The sequence below is a fragment of the Rhinoderma darwinii genome (assembly GCF_050947455.1).
Source record: "Rhinoderma darwinii isolate aRhiDar2 chromosome 5 unlocalized genomic scaffold, aRhiDar2.hap1 SUPER_5_unloc_34, whole genome shotgun sequence".
Classification (NCBI taxonomy): domain Eukaryota; kingdom Metazoa; phylum Chordata; class Amphibia; order Anura; family Rhinodermatidae; genus Rhinoderma; species Rhinoderma darwinii.
In genome coordinates, this window is record NW_027461792.1 from 616,862 (window position 1) to 629,011 (window position 12,150).

General features: G+C 49.6%; 1 non-coding gene and 1 pseudogene across 1 annotated transcript; both read right to left on the bottom strand.

Moving 5' to 3' along the window:
• Window positions 1-6,254: 6,254 nt before the first annotated feature.
• Window positions 6,255-6,324, bottom strand: LOC142690667 (U2 spliceosomal RNA; annotated as a pseudogene).
• A 1,285-nt stretch (window positions 6,325-7,609) lies between these two features.
• LOC142690629 (U2 spliceosomal RNA) lies at window positions 7,610-7,807 on the bottom strand. The gene has a single exon (XR_012859358.1). It is a non-coding gene; the product is annotated as a U2 spliceosomal RNA (small nuclear RNA).
• Window positions 7,808-12,150: the final 4,343 nt, after the last annotated feature.

Consider the following 12,150-nt stretch of genomic DNA (forward strand, 5'->3'; position numbering starts at 1 on the left):
ACAAAGCATTACAGACAAGTGATGGGATAGGGGAGTGGGTAGGAGGGGATAGGGAAGCGGGAAATCACAGGCCCGAAGCTTTATTGAAAGACAACACACAAGAAGGGAGAGTGGGGGGAAGGGGAGTATCAGTCCTCTTCCTCATCGACGTCCGGGCTGTCCCAGGTGGAATAGTCTCTGAGCAGGCTGTGGATCAGCCTGCGGCAGTCCTGGACGGACACACTCTCTCTCCGCAAAATCAGACGATTCCTGGCGAACCATATAGCGTCCTTAAAACAGTTCATAAGGCGCCAGGCTTCCTGGATTGCTCCATCCGTGGTATTCCCAGGAAATAGTCCATAAAGTACCGAGCGGTACGACAGTCCGTTCCTGGGAACTGAGTCCTTGAGTTCGTGTTCCAAGGCTTTCAACAGACCCTGTGCAAAGGGGCACTGCCAGAAAATGTGCAAAGATGTTTCCTCCGTGAAGGGGCACCTGGGGCAGTACCGGGTCTTGCACAGGTTGCGGGCATGCATGAATGACCTAAGAGGCAGTCCTCCCTGGATGGCCATCCATGAAATGTCCTTGTGCCCGTTGGTCAACCTGCCAGATGACACGTTAGTCCAAACAGTCTCCAACGTGTCGGCATGAAGCCCTGGAACAAACTCCAGTGAGTCCTTTGCTCTGATGTGCTTGTGGATCGTCTTAGGTTTCCACAAGTCGGGCTTAAGACCCTCCAGTTGATGCTCCCTCACAAACCGGACGACATCTCCGTAGAACCAGGGAGCGTGCCAGTTGTAAGGGAAGGAGCTGTCCCACTTATCCCAGCCAAAACCTCGCCAGAGGGGAAGGAGGAAGTAGCGGGACATGGCCTTGCCCGCAGAGCCGTTTGCTGTCCTCAGAGTCCTACGAACACAGTCACATACAAAAGCGATCCGCAGCAGAGTGGGAATGTCGGGTATACCCTTCCCACCTTTGCGGGGCTCCTTGTACATAACAGTCCGCTTTACTCTGTCCATTTTCGAGCCCCAGATGAAGCGAAACACAGTCCTGGTAATGGCCCTCGAGACCGTTGCAAGAGGGGGCCATGCCTGTGCAGTGTATTGTAGCACAGGCAAGACTTCGTTACGCAGGACCATTGCTTTGCCCTCAATAGTGAGTTGTCTGAGGCTCCACAGTCCGATCCTTTGGTTGACTTTGGCCAAGCGTTCTTCCCACGACTTTAGGGCTGCACCTTCCTTACCGAACCAGACTCCCAGAATTTTGATGAAGTCCGGCTTGATAGTAAACGGGAAGGAGGCAGGAGAAGGCAGGTACCACTTTCCGAAGAGCATGGCTTCCGACTTCCCGCAGTTGACTTTTGCCCCTGAAGCGCGTCCGAACTCCTCACAGGTCTGGACGAGTGCAGTCACCGAACTCTGGTCAGCGCAGAAGACGGTCACGTCGTCCATGTACAGCGAGCATTTGACCTCGAAGTGTCCTGGACCTGGTGCGGTGATCCCTCTGATCTCTCCATTCTGCCGGATAGCCTCTGCGAAGAGCTCTATAACACAAACAAAAAGGAGAGGTGAAAGAGGACAGCCTTGTCTAACCCCCGACGATACAGGAAAGGGGTCAGTCTTCCAGCCGTTCACCAGCACCGAGCTGTAAATGTCGCAATACATCAGGTTAACATACAAACAGAACAACCTGCCAAGCCGCAGCCTACGCAGAGCCTTACCCATGAATTCGTGAGAGACCCGGTCAAAAGCCTTCTCCTGATCCAGACTGACCAGGGCCGCGTGTGTACGGCGGCTTTGCATGTAATGCACCGTGTCCCTCACCAGGGCAAGACTGTCGGCCACCCTACGGCCAGGAATGCCGCAGGTTTGGTCCGATCCGATGATCTGTCCGATGACAACCTTCAGTCTGTTGGTCAATACTTTGGCGAGGATCTTGTAGTCCACGTTCAGGAGAGAGATGGGACGCCAGTTTTTCAGGTCACATCTCTCCCCCTTCCGCTTATACAAGATCGTGATCATGCCTTCTCTCAAGGACGGTGGCATTCTACCCTCCACCACCATCTCCTCATAGAGCTCCAGCAGGTCCGGACAGATCAAGTCCCCCAGCGCTACATAGAGCTCTGCTGGGAGACCATCACTGCCCGGGGTCCTGCCGGGTCTGAAGGATTTAGCGGCAGAGAGCAGTTCCTCCACCGTCAGGGGTACGTCCATAGCCTCCGTACCTGCAGGATCAAGATGATTAGTGATACCTGACAGGAATTTATCGGCGGCTTCGGGGTCAGTGGTTTTCCGGGAGTAGAGGCTTCGGTAGTAGTCTGTGACGACTCCCATCACCTCCTTCTTCCCAGAATGCATGTTTCCGGTCTCATCTCGGAGTTCCTTCAGGGGCGTGTGGCCGGCATGGAGTTTCCTGAAAAAGAACGAGTTACATTTCTCACCCTTCTCCAGGTTCTCCACCTTGGAACGAAAGATAATTCGCTTGGATTCCTCCTCAAAGTGCCTTTTCAGGCCCTTTTTGGCTTCCTCCAGCTCCTTCCTGACGTCCCAGCCGCATTGAAGGAGGTCTTGCAGGGATCGCAGCTGACGCTGCATCTCTCTGAAGTCTCTCTTCCTCTCACACGCCTGTTGACGACTTTTTGCCTGAAAGAAACAACGAAATTCAACTTTAACATATTCCCACCAGTCACAGGTTTTGTCAAAGAAAACTTTATCATTCCTCCAAACAATATAGGCGTCTCTAAGTTCCGCCAGTACCTCCTCTCTTTCCAGCAGGGCACAATTCAGCTTCCAGGAGCCAGGGCCGGGAGGAAAACCGTGGCCGATGGCACCCTGGAAGAGAATGGCCCTGTGGTCAGAGAAGAAGCAGGGGATCATGGAGTGCCCATGCTGCTTGACTGCCCGGGAGGTGAACACAAAGTCAATCCGAGAACGAAGTGAGCCATCGGGTCGGCTCCATGAATAGTTCACAGAGCCGATCCCCATGGAGCCCACAACGTCCTGCAAGGATGCTTCGGTTACCATCTCGATAAGCAGTTTGGAACTGACATCCAGCTTGATTGAAGTGCCGGAACTTCGTCCATCCTCTTCGATGGGGCAGTTGAAGTCCCCGGCCATCACCACTGCCCTAGTGGTGGCGAGCTGGGTCCGCAGGGTCTGGAATAGTTCCAGGCGCTCAGCCTTCATAGGGGGAGCGTACACGTTGATGAGCCTAATCGGCTCTCCCGCCCAGGAACCGTCTACGACCAACAAGCGGCCGCAGACGAGCTCCTGGACAGAGTCAACAGTAAATACGCTTCCCCTAATCAGGATGGCAACCCCTGCAGACTTACAGTCGCCCCCACCAGACCAGTAGGACGGGCCATGGGTCCACTGCCTGGCCAGGTGATGATATGACCTGGAAGAGGGGAGAGTACATTCCTGCAGCATAAATATATCACTCGACTGCTTGGAAAGAAAAGTTAGCACCATCTGACATCTAGTCCTATCTCTAACACTCCTCACATTGAGGCTAAAGATGTTAAGTTCAGCAGCCATGGGGGAGAATAAAGAAGGTTAGTGCAAACGATACACCTTAGTTACCAGTCCGGTCGGGCGGATCCTCCTCGCCTGGCGGGTCCGAAAGATCCAGCAGGCCCTCTGACAAAAATTGTTCCAGGATTGTAGCCACCTGGATGTCTGTTGTGAAGTCGATGACCTCAGGTTCAGACACGAGTTCCTCCACCATCTGCTCCATTTCCTCCTGCTGCGCAAGGGAATCTTCGCAGATTTCCACGACTTGTCGCTTTGAGGACTCAGCCGCTGGGCTGTCCCTCACCTTTCTCTTCCTCTGGATGGCACCTGAGGAGACAAGAGGGGGAAAATCCTCCAGGGAGAGGACTCCAGCAGCTGGAGAGGGAGATGTTAGTGCTGCTGGAGCTGGGGAGAAGGGAGGCTGGGTTGGGAGAGGTGCGGGTGACAGGACCACTGAGATGGGTGGGTAGGAGAAGGTGAGAGCCTCAGTGGGGGTGACAGGGGTTGGGGACGGGGGGGTGGGGAGGGCCGGGCGAGGGAGGGTGGGAAGGGTAGGGCGAGGGAGGGCCGGGAGAGGGGGGGGAGGGACTGTCGTCTTCTTACCATCCTTCTTTTTCCCGGTCTTCTGTGCCGCTGGAGCTCTGGCTGGGGCGGGGTTCCCTCTGGCTGGAGCTTTCGCTGCTACAGTTGCCCAGGATCGATCCCTCTTCGGGCAGTCCTTGTAAGAGTGGGCTGCTTGTCCGCAGAGGTTGCACATTGTCCGTTTCGGGCAGTCTTTGGTCTCGTGTCCTGTTACCCGGCAGTTCTTGCAGGCGTCCTCCTTGCAGTCCTTCATCGAATGACCCTTCTTGCTGCATCTCCTGCAGATCTGCGGCATGTCCGGGTAGTAGATGAGGCCGTAGGAGTTGCCCAGCGAGAATGACTGGGGCAGGTGCTGGAGGCCGTCTTCCGCGCTTGAATCCTTGTTGAGTCGGACGATTACCGACCACTTGCCAGTCCAGAAGCCGAGTCCGTTCAGGATGTGGGTGGGTTCCCTCACCACTGTGCAGAACCGCTTCAGGAGCGTGGTGATGTCTTTGCCGGGGGTGTGTGGGTTCCGCATTGAGACCGTCACCCGCCTTTCCTCTCTTTGGACAGGGCAGTTGCCCACAAAGCGAGAGAAAGGGGATTCAGGCCTCGCCGCTTTCACCATCTCCCAGTACCTTCTGCAGATGTTGATCGAAGCGAAGGTCACGAAGAACATCCCGGTCATGAAGGCCTGGATGCTGATGGTCTCCGGCTTAGCGAAGCCCTGGTCCAGGAGCATCTTCTGGCAGAACACTTCTTCCGTCATGTCCGGCACTCTCCCGTCCACCTCCTTCAGCTTCAGGGCCACCGTCTGCTTCATCCAGGGCTCCAGGGTTGGAGCAGCCTGGTTCGGCTTCCTGGTGGCCTGTCCGCTTGAGGAGGCTTCAGGAGGAGATGTCCTGGCCTGGGCCGGCTCACCTGGTCCATCAGCCTTCTCCTTCTGGGTGGCAGGGTTGCTGGTTGAGGCCATGGCTTCTTCCAGCTGTTCCTGTCGCTTGGGGAGGATCTTCGATAGCTCTTTCCCGAAGGGGGCGGAGCTATGCAAATCTTCTCCTTGCTGGCCGAGGTTCTTCCACGAAATTTCTTCCGCAGCGGTTCCTCGTCGAGCTTCTTCTGCGGCCGAGCTTCTTCAAAGATCCCCTTCAGCAGCGGCTCTTCTCCGAAGGTCTCTGTCGCAGTTCTCCTTCTTCCCGGCAGCGATCTCCCGGAGCTTCTTCCCCGATGGCGGCTTCTCCCTTCTGGATCGTCGTCTTCGCTGGTTCTTCTCCGCAGTTCGTCGCCGGCTTCGTCTGGAACGCTCTTGGATCGCTAAGCTAGTGTTTATAGCCCCCAGTGGTTCTCCGAGCTATCTATCCTTACAAGGACTGATAAGAACAGATTTTTTTTTTTTTTTTTTTTGAAAGCCCGAGTCGTGCTTTCTATCACCCAAGTGCATAAAAAGTGCAGAGGTGCCACACAAAAAGTGCACAAGGATGCGGTCTATCGCAGCCCTTCTCTTAAAAGAGAGAGGCCCCGCATAACCATTCCCTGACCCTCCAAACCATAGGCCTAGAGGATCAAGGATCGATGGTCCCCCCTCGCCGAGGCTTAGGGAGACCCAAACACACTCCTAGGCTTCTACCTGGGCTGCCACCCCAGTGTCCACCTAGGAGCCTGCATCCTAGTTGCACCTCCCCTCCGAAGAAGGGAGGCCGGGTTGCAGGGGAAAAAGGAACCAGAAGGCCACACATTTTCCCCCTAGACCTCAGGAGGGTCCCAAAAGGGCACCGCATCCCAAAATCCTTGTGACAAACGTGACAAACACACAGTGAAAAACAAAATTAAATAAGTGGATGTGCGCTGTGATACAGCCTGGACATCCGCCAGGTATAAAAAATTCCTCATCTCCCAGCCAGAAGGCCGGGAGAAAAAAGGTGTGTGCTTAGAAGTGTGAAAGAAGAGTGCGTGCAAGTGTGCCTTCACTCAGTGGGATCCCACCCCCAGTGAGTTAGGGCACCCCAGGGTCACCAGCCCTGGGGCACATAGCAACTCGGGCTTTCATACTACCCGACCTCCTGACCTCGATCCGGCGGTCGCCTGGTCACCTACAAATGGTACCTTTAAACCAAATGCGTACACCAGAGCGATGACCGTTGTGGTTCCCTGCCCTCACCTCGGCGTTCTGTCATCCCCCTACGATGGCCCATCAACCACCGGCAGGGATGATTACTAACCTCAGCTTGAGCAGGTACTACACTTGATCTTAGCCAAAAGGCCGAGAAGCGATAACCCGAATGGGCCGGCCGTTGACCGAGCCTGTCCCATACTGCTGTTCACCCCTTGCAGCGATTCAGCCTACTCCTAGGCAATTCCATGGGGCCCTGCAGGCTCACACACATTTACAGCTACTAAGCGGGAGGTGAATAAAGGCCGGAGAGGAAGCTACACAGGATTTGCTTCTTTTGCTTGCACCACAATGCAGTGCTGAAAGAGGAGGAATCTACATAAAAACGCCTTCCTGGCAACGCCCAAATGCCCTCCTGCCATGCAGATAAACACTGGCAGCGGCAGCAAGTGCATGCCCACAGCCACCCCTTGTTCCTTCACACCTTGTATCAGCTGTAATCCAGTCCAGTCCAGTGCTGCCTGCTGAGCAGCACTGACCAACACTGCCTGGGCCCAGGCTTTTATCTATCTCTGAGGCAGGCCCCATTATGATGTCAGAAAGCTGGCTCTGGAATCCTGAGGGCTCCACTATGACACGTGCAAAGTTCCGTCTGAACTTTATATAAGACGGTGAGGCTCAGTCAGTCACTCAGTGTTGCCTGAGAGGGCAACACTGCAACAGCCGGCCGCCAGGCTGTCTTTTTTTTGCACATTTATTTGCCTCCAGGAGGCCACAAGAGGGAGACAAGGGACTGCAAAATGGAAAATAAGCATCCACCAACTTTACAGACAACTTCTCCTTGCTCCTACAACCTCCATCCTTGCACAGTTTGTTATTCTTCTAGGTAACATAGTAACAAATCCAAATTGCTGCTCTCTTTGTAGGCAAGCAAGGGTTTGTTGCAACTGCAATTCTTACTTCTTCTTGAAATGTAGGGACGACAGTACATTCCATCACATCCATCTAGTGTACACAGGTAGGTCCATTGTGGCGGGTAGGCGGCTGGCTGCTTTAATGGCTGTTTGCTGTTCCCCTACTCCACTCCACTCCACTATTTGACTGTGGTGCTGCATCAATCAGTGGCTGGCTCAGGTGCAGCTCTTTAACTTACCTAGGAGGGAGGGAGGGCGGAGAGAAGACAAGGAAGGTGAATGAGCTGTTCCAATGTGAAATGCCGGAAACACAGAAACACAGAAGACACACACACACACACACAACAAGAGGTGGCAATGTATTAATTAATTGCATTTAATAAATGAGCTCATTATCACACATGACTGTACAAATGCATTGTCCAACAGGTGTTGAAATAATGGGATTAAAAGGGGAGATCCCATCAGAAAGACAAAAACAATAGCAAACACAAATAGCACTTTTGGAATCTGATTTTAGTCAACACATAAGGGAAGGGTGCACCGGTCCTGGAAATACTGCAATACCAGGTCAATGCGTGGAGTGGACAGAGCAAGCTCTATTTCCATCTCCCTGTTCTAAAAATCCATTTAATATATGGTCCCCAGATAGGGGACGTATCAGATATTAAACTGATAAGAACAGATTTTTTTTTCAGTTGGCTACCCCCTCGCGGGGGTGTCAATGATTTATTTATAAAAATTTCAATTTTACAATAAAACACATTTTAGTTACACAGATACATACAAATAATTTTTACATTGTAACAATAGTAAAATCAAATTTTCATAAAATTTATGTAGAGGGACATGGGGCAAATCTTTATTTATTTGGAGTTCCAGTCAGTCACAAACCATTTATTTAGAAGGGTGGCATTCCTTTTTTTGTCTAATAAAAAATAAATATACATCTCACTAAAACAAAGACCTAAAACATCATCAACCGATAAAACGTCGTGCTTAAAAAGGAGGATGTTCCTGGCCTTCCATAGAGCTTCTTTGGCGCAGTTCATCGTCTTCCATGCAATTATCTTCTGACTCGCGGTTGGGCATCCAAAAAGTCCATATAAAATATCTTCATAGTTTAAGTCCTTTAGGTCTGCCATCTTCACCAAAAGAGGGAATATTTTTTTCCAAAATTGTTTTGCAAAGTCACATGTCCAAAAAATATGTCTTATAGTTTCCTCGGCCTGGCAGCCTTCCCTCGGGCAGACGGCAGACCTCGCGAATCCTCTTCTGTACTGGAATGCCCGGCATGGAAGACATTGATGAACGCAGCTCCAGGCCAGGTCCATCTGTGCATTAAAAAGATAAAACACATTAATCATTTTGAAAATAAAAGCACATCGTTGCGTATTAAAATTCTCTACATTGCTGACCGTCTCGCTCTCTCTCAGGTCTTTTATTAGTTTTTTGCTATTCTTAAGTTCATTCACGGTCTTCCCTTTTAAATTGAAGAGAGCCACTATTTTTTCTAAAATTACGTAGTTTGCTGGTAATTTAAAAGCGTATGGTGAGGATAAAATTATGTTAAACCAACCAAACCTCCGCATAAAAAACCCAGTATTAAAACGTAAAAAGTAAGACCAATAGTGCTCTTTAAAAAGGGAATTAAAACAGAAACTAAAGAACTTAATTAAAAGAAACCTATTAAAATCAGGAAAATCTTTGCCACCCTTTGGTTTGGACTTTATTACCGTTTCTCGTTTCAATTTCTCCATCCTGGAACTCCAAAAGAAGGTAAAACATGCTTTTGTTATTTTTCGTAATAAAACTGTTGGGGGAGGGAACACCATGCTTGTATATAAAAGAAGGGGTAAAATGACCATTTTTATGATTAAAATTTTTCCCTCCATGGTGAGTTTCCTCATATTCCACATACAAATTTTATTGTTTACCTTCTGCGCCACCATGTCCCAACTTATAAAACCATTGTCGTGCTCACTGAAGGAGATACCTAAAACTTTAATAGTATCTGACACAGGAACGGGTACGTCTCTAAAAACCATGCTTCCTATTCTTAAAATATTACTTTTGCTGAAATTTATTCTAAAACCGGAAGCACAGCAATAAAACTCAATTTGTTTTAGGGCTTTCTGAAGCGAGAGGGTGTCCCTACAAAGTATCGCCACATCATCCATGTACCCCACTGCTTTAGCCTCTATGCCGCCTCCCCCTGGCAGGGGGACTCCACGTATTTGTTTATCACGGCGTATTGCGCATAGCAGAGGCTCTAGTGCACATATGAAAAGCAGTGGGGACAAGGGACACCCCTGCTTCACCCCAGAGTTTAAAAGAACGTCCTGTGTCTTAAAACCATTTACTAAAATTTTGCTTGTGCAATCTTTATAAAAGGCTTTAATAGATAGTAAAAAACCTTCAGGTATACCCATCCGCTCTAAAACCTTAAAAAGATAAAAGTGCGATACTCGGTCGAAAGCTTTTTGAAAATCTATGGATAAAATGGCTAATTTTCCGTTTCTAGATTTTGTGTCTTCAATCGCATCTTTTATTAAATTAATATTATCCCAGATGCTGCGGCCTGGCACCCCACACACCTGGTTAGAGTGTATGATGTGGGGTACTATGGCTTTTAAACGGTTTGCACATAGTTTTGCCATTATTTTGTAGTCACTATTCAGAAGGGTTATTGGTCTCCAATTCTCTAAAACTGCGATGTCACCTTTTTTGTATAGCAAGGAGACCTCACCCTTCCGCCAGGACTTAGGCAGCATCTTGGAATGAAAGACTTCGGTAAAAAGGTTTAAGAGATCATCTTTTAAAATATCATAAAATTTGACATAAAACTCGCTGGGTATACCGTCCGGGCCAGGAACTTTACCTGCTTTAAAACTCTTCACTGTCTCTAAAATCTCCTGCTCCGACAGTTCCTGCAATAAAAAATTCTGGGAGACAGGGTCTAAAACAGTGGTAATCTCCTTCAGCGAGTCACGCATAAAATCACGATCCACAGTTTTCACATTAAAAAGGTCAGTATAAAACTCATGAACTTTACTTAAAAGACCCTGTACATCCGACACCCCATCAATATTTTTAAGAATAGCTTTTTTATTGTTCATTTTCTTAAAAAAGTACCTGGAGCAGGTCTCGTTCTCTTCCACGTGTTGTATCCTAGAACGAAAAATAATTTCTTTGCCTTTCTGCTCCAGGCACTGAGCTATCTCTTTTTTTAAGTTGGTGATGTCGTCTTTTACATCTATCTCATGCTCTCTCATCTTGTACAGGGTCTGTAGGCGGGTGTTAAGGATTTTAAAAAAAGCCTGCTTCTCTCTGGCTTTTGCCACACTTTTTTTAATAAAAAATTCTTTTATTTTTCTTTTCATTTTCTCCCACCATTCAGTGATGGGAGCCCGTGTGTCTCTCACCCGCCTACTCTCTTTGTAAAATTCAATAAAATCGGTAAAAACCTGTGGATCATCTAAAAGGGAAACATTTAACTTCCAGGACTTTTTACTAATAATGTTATTAAAATCACGCTTTACATAAAATGATAAAAGCTTGTGATCAGAAAACACATTGGTTAAAACTTCACATTTAAAAGGCAGTAGATTCTCGTTACAAAAAATAAAATCTATCCTGGAGCTACAGGTGGCGTTGCTCCAGGTAACGCCGGCTTCCTCTGGACTGCTCCTGTTACATTCTTTATAAACGTCTTTTAACTTAAAATCACCCACCATATCTTTGAGCAGTCCAGAGGTCTTATCATAGTTCCTGCTTGTAGCACTGGTAAGCCGGCGTTCCCCTCTCAGGATACAATTAAAATCACCTGCGAGGATAAAAGGCTCAGTCGTGTTAATAAAAAGAGGTAAAATCGCTAACATTTCTTCTCTTTTATTTTTGTCAGGTGAGCCATAAAAATTTAAGAACTGCCATTTCACACCGTCAATAAAAGCCTTAACCAATAAAATACGTCCTGGAAGAATCTCTTGGATAAAATCGATTAAAACGTTTCCCTTAAAAAGAATGGCGACCCCTGCTGATCTGGACTCGTTAGATCCAGACCAGACTGATGGACCATACTTCCAATCCTCTTGGTATTTATGGTACTTCATCATATGGGGAATGCCGCACTCCTGCAGGAAAAAAACAGAGGCTGCCAGGCCAGCTAAAAAGCTGAAGAGAGCAACCCTTCTAACTTTGGACTTGGCGCCCCTCACGTTGAGGGAGATTCCCTTTACTTCAGACATTGTGGAGATTAAAATAACGTCTTGATTTTAAAATAATAAATATTCGTGGAACTTAAAATCAGACATTTCCTCCACCAGCATTACCAGAATTCTCGTTTGCGCTCATATCCCCACCCTCGTCCGAATCGCCTGCAAAGAGGGACGAAAAGGGAGAGGAACTACCTTCACTGAGAGCCGTGCCAGCAACTCTTATCTCGTACAAGGGGAGCCCACTCTCGCTTAGCGTCACCTGGGTCTCAACTGGGTGACCACGTAGGTCCATTTCGGGTGGGTCCCCCAAGGGCCCCGCCTCTCCCCCCAGGCTCTGTTGACGCCGTCTTAGAGGGGGAGGTTGCGCACACGGCGGGGTGTCCGGTATCTGGGAGGGAACAGTGCCCACCCTCCTCACCAGGTCAGGCGAGGAGGTGGTCCTAGGAGGAGCCCCACTTTTCTTCACGGATGTGTCCATCTGCTCCTCCCCTGATTCCCTCCTGCCAGCACGCTCCTGTTTTCCCTTTTTTCGGGGACCCACCGCTACCCAGTTCTCCTGCTCGGAGTCAGACTCCTGAGACCCAGGTACAGGAGCAGGCCCGGCACCCACTGGACAACCAGCCCTCTGGGATGCCACAGTATCATTGGTGGCCTGCTCCTTTTCCGCCTTCCTCTTAGCTTGCCTTTTATCTTTGGCGCTGGGCTCCATCCTTTCCTCAGAGGTTGCTGGCTGCGAGGCACCCGCTTTGGCTCCATTATTCCGCACCACTGAAGCCCAGGTGCCTCGCTGCTCCTTCGCGGCCCCGGCATGCTCCTCTCCCCGGGGGTGGGACTGGTCCGCTGGTGGAGCACGTGGG